Source organism: Nicotiana tomentosiformis, chromosome 7 (genome assembly GCF_000390325.3).
Source record: "Nicotiana tomentosiformis chromosome 7, ASM39032v3, whole genome shotgun sequence".
NCBI lineage: Eukaryota > Viridiplantae > Streptophyta > Magnoliopsida > Solanales > Solanaceae > Nicotiana > Nicotiana tomentosiformis.
This window is the reverse complement of record NC_090818.1, coordinates 57,290,180-57,295,362: the sequence shown is the minus strand read 5'-3', so window position 1 is coordinate 57,295,362 and position 5,183 is coordinate 57,290,180.

The window sequence follows — 5,183 nt, the reverse complement described above, 5'->3', positions numbered from 1 at the left end:
CAATTTTGTCACATATATTAGGTCCGAATTAAAGACAAGTCGCATATTAAATCGATAGTCCAAATCCGTCCTCGAAGACAGTGATTGATAAGGTTTTAGGAAGGAATTCATAGGGTTATTTACTTTAGAATTTTACACACAAAAAATTGATGAAGAAAGTGAAGTAAAGAATGAAAAGGAAAGAATAATGCTTTTAGCAAAGCTAAGGAAGGCATGCTTTTTATTATCATGAATTCATTAATCATGATTCATGGTATAATTGGCCTCAGCACAATTCAAGATGGCGATGATGCAATGCTTTCTTTATTCTAGTATTAACTAGTTGGTACGATTGAAAATTTTCTCGAATTTTTTTTTTCCTCAAGAATGACTTACCTTTTGAAAAACTATTAACAACATTCTTAAGAGAAAATACTGATAATATTATTAGCAAATAGAATGGTATTTTCATGAAAGTTTTGAGTATTAAAGATTGATAATAAAGTACAAGTATTAGTTGGAGGGATAATTTAACGTTAAGATAGTTGTCAACAAAAGCGAGCAAAATTATCATTTTGGTGAAAAATGTTTACCTTTAAAAAAGAGTTAACTAGCGAAACTCAAAAAATAACTTACTTTTTTGAAAATATTTTGATCATATCAAACACTTAACAATATTGGCCCTCAAAGTGAAATTTGTTTTTCTTTCTAGTACTAAGACCTATACATATATGGATAATTGTGTCATGATATGGATCTATGTGAATATCCAATAACACCGCTTTTACATGTGTTGCTTCTTATAACATTGTCGTCTTCTTCTTTTTCTTGGCATGAAATTTTGTACAAACACCGGCTGTTTTCTAATTAAAGCGACACATAAGTTGAGTTCAGAACGTCGTGAGATAGTTCGTTGCATATGGGGTGTAGATGTTAAAGATGAACTTCATACTAGTAGTGTGAAGTTCAAGTGCAGTAGTTCCAACTTGGAGGCCACTGGTCTACAGTTCAAATGCAGTATTTTGAATTTGAATGGTCTAAAGTCAGGTGAGTAGCTTGAATTTCAGACCAGTTCGAACTTCAAACAAAAGTTTGATTGTGGCTAAGGTTGCACTAATTTTAAATTTTATAATCATATTTATAAAGGAAAACTTACACAAATGACTCAAATAAGTCTCAACTTACCAACCTTAGTCATTAGTCATAGACTTACCAAAACTAGCCAAGCACATATAAAAATTGAAAAACCAAATAAATAAGGTTCTTTCTCTCAAAGAATCACATGCAAAACTCTCCTTCTATATTTCTAAACGTGATTAGCAACATTAGATGCAAGAGGGAAAGTAAATTTCATGGATGAGGGAGCAAATAAGGTGATGAAATACAAAAAAAAAAAAATATTCCAAAAATCTAAGCGAAAAAGGAACTTTTTCAATGGGTATAGTTGAAATTCATTGAAAACATCTAGATAAGTCAATATACAAAATTTGAGGAAGATTGGAGGTGTTTTGGACTGGTTTTGTATCAAAATTCGTAATTAAATCGAGTTCAAAAAATTCTTCTGCGACACATGTATCAAACATGTATCACGCATGTATCCCACACACAGGTATACATGTGATACACAATTGATACAAATACGATACATATGTGATTCACAAATGATACACAGTGTGATACACATATCATTTTTTTCATGTTCAGTTTTTACTTCAAATTTTCAATTCAAACCACCTCAAAACTTCACCAAATCATCCCAAAACCGAGATTCAAGCTCCTTAAGATGTACCAAATCTATTCTAATAACACACACTCAAAAAAAAGCAAAAATTTGACCTTTTTTTTGCTACAAATAGATAATTGGCTAATATTAGTAATATTTAGCTAATATTAGTAATATTTTATGAATTGACCAATTTTGATAATAAGCTACTTATAAATGGACATAATTGGTAGTTTTCCATTTAAAAACAACCTTGAAAGTGGCAATTTGTGCAAATGACCAATTAGCTCATCTAAAAGTTGGTGCCTATATGGGCCGCATATGTAGCCTAAATTGACCCATAAGACAACTTCAAGAGATCTTAAGAAAATGTTTAAAATAAGCCCATCACATACTTACTAAAACTAGTCAAACGCATACAAAATTAAAAACCCCAGATAAATAAGGATTTTTTTCCCTCCGAGAATCACGCGCAAAAATCTTCTTCTATATTTTTAAGTGTGATCAACAACATTAGATACAAGACGGAAATAAAATTTCATTCATGAGGTAGCAAACAAGGTGATGACACACAAAGTAAAAATATACAACATTCCAAAAATCTAAGCAAAAATGGACATATTTCAATGGGTATGGTTAAAATTCATTGAAAACATATAGATGAGTCAATATACAAAATTTGATAAAGATTGGAGGTGAGTAGGACTAGTTTTGAGTCAAAATATATAGTTGAAATCGAGTTTTCTAATTTCTATGAATCAAACATATATTTCATGTATAAGTATACATAGATATACGAGAGATACATATTTGATATACAAGTGATACACAAAAGATACATGGGAGATACACATTCAGATACACATTATCTTCAATGTTCATCCTATGTACATCAAATTTGGCTTAACTTTCAATTCAAACCACCTAAAATCTTGATCATGCCTAACTATGCCTTATAAAAAGGACTAAGCAGTCGTTGCAAATATAATCTGATTTATAAGTCCAGAGTCGAATCCCACAGAAAACTAAGGCTTAGCTACAATTATTCAATATCGCTAAGAAACACAAGTCAATACAATTTTCTAGTTAGAAAGATTTAATTTTTATTTCTACTAATTAACTAACAAATATTATAAAGTAGTAAAATTATCAACTAAAGATGATGAAATTGGAGACAAGCCTAAGTAGGTCTAGAGTTATAATTTTTTCAATTGTCGGAATCTTTCCCGCTACGTCTTTTATAATTTTGCCTAAGTATTCTCTACCGATCGTGAGTACTTCGGGTGTCGCAGTTTTCTCTCGAGCAACTATCATAATTTACTAGATGTATTCTCTCGAACAATGCTAATTGGCACTAATTCACTGCTCACTACGATCACACCAAGGTTTCGTTATCTCTAATCCCACCTTTAAACCCTCCGTATTGATGTCTCACATACGTTAAGAGTGATGTTGTTCAACAACTACTTAAATGCGCACTCTCTCTCTCGAGCAATATACACACTAAATAGGTCATTCAATCAACAACAATAAACACGTAATTGAACAAGTAGAGAAATCCAACGGCTCAATTATATAAAAATATAACAAGAATTTTTCCTATAAAAAGTTCTATCAAAACTCTAGATAACAAATTAGCTATTCATAATAGTATGCAAAACTACAACACTAGAATTCATAACCAATAATGAAAAAAGGAAGAAGGAAGTGAAATACTCATAGAAGAAATCTCTACCTTGCTCCTGATGTGTTCTTGCCTCCTAGGTCGAAATCCCATCTCCAAAAACATCCCCTTTTGTTGAATCTGCCCTAAAAATGGCTCTTCATGTGCTTGGCAGCCTTATTCTTCTCCAAAATCGTGTCCAACCCTAGAATAACTCGTTTGGGGAGTATTTATGTCAATCCCCTGGTCCAAATTCGGGTTTGGGTCTTTTAACCTCGCGACTTTTAATTACCGTGCTATAGAACTCGCAAAGCCTGGTCTGTAACGCGGTCGACATGGCTATAGACCTCGCGAAGCCTGGTCTATAGCGCGGTCGACCATGCTATAAACCTCGCAAAGCCTGGTCTATAGCGCGGTCAACCTAGCTATAGACATCACGAAGCCTAGTCTATAGCGCGGTCGACCTGGATATAGATCTCGTGAAGTCTGGTCTATAGCACAGTCAACCTATCTATAGACCTCGCAAATCCTGGTCTATAGCATGATGCTTTTGACTCTTTTCTTGCATTTCTTGTCCAAATTTTGTGCAACTTTTATTCGATGATTCATTCTGATGTTCCTACACATAAAACAACACAATTTAGCGCAATTGTCGCACAATAACTCACTAAACCAACAAAATATATGGCGAGTAATGTACTAAAAGTATAGCATTTTGGCCTAACATCACCACCCCACACTTAAACGTTGCTCATCCTCGAGTCAACTACCAATTCCTAGAGCTCTTTTATTTTTTTAGCACATTTGAAGCACACCATACCTATGATTATGGTTGATAGCAATAATTAAACATGAGCATATGACTTCAAACTTCCCTTTACTTTATGCCATACTTCAAAATTTTATTCAACAAAAAAAACAACATGTTTATAACAATTCTAACCTCACAAACCGACTAAATATCACAATGTATTCATGGCTCGAATACTAATTATCATAGAGAAATCTAATAACGTTACTTATCCTTTGCGAAATCATGTGCCCTCACAACAAGAACAAGAGAGTAAGTTGAATCCACACATTCGAATCAAATGCTCAAATATATTTTAAGGACTCACATATATCAAAGAAAGCCCCCACTCTCACAAAGAAGTCACATGCATGCACAAAGTACCATAGGCTTGCCTATTATGTAAACCGCTAAGGCTTGCTCGATCTAAAATCAATTAGGACATTTTATGGATGTAATGTGGCTTAAGGGAAGGGTAAGATATATTTTGGATTTATAGTTCATCCTCCGAAGTACTTTAACACATCACATAATAAACTTTAAGTGTAAATTCTTCAATCCACTTCAATTTCACAAACATTATCACCCCCAAAATATATTTTCTCTTTCTTTAAGCACCACATTAATTCATACACACTAGCAAGGATAAGATATGCTTATTTTCCTTTGCTACATTTTTTTTTCTTTTCAACAATACTCTTTTTTTTTCTTCTACCATTCCTGCTAGTGGTTTATTCCTTACAATACAAGTGCACATTTCTTTCTTTCATTGGTTCCACTCAAAAGCCACCAAAGTTCCATCCTTATTTCTTTTAGCGCTCATTTTATAATTAAAGGTCTTTAAGAGGTAAAAGGATCAAAACAATGATAATAAAGAACAAAGGGGTATAGGCTTGTAATGTGATTGCCAAATAAAAATTTTTAGGCTCAAAATGGTTGATTAGGAATAATTTTTATTGTGGTAAGCATTAAGCTCAAACAAATCAAAGAAAGCCTAAAATCATTTTTCAAACAGAGCAAAACCTAAA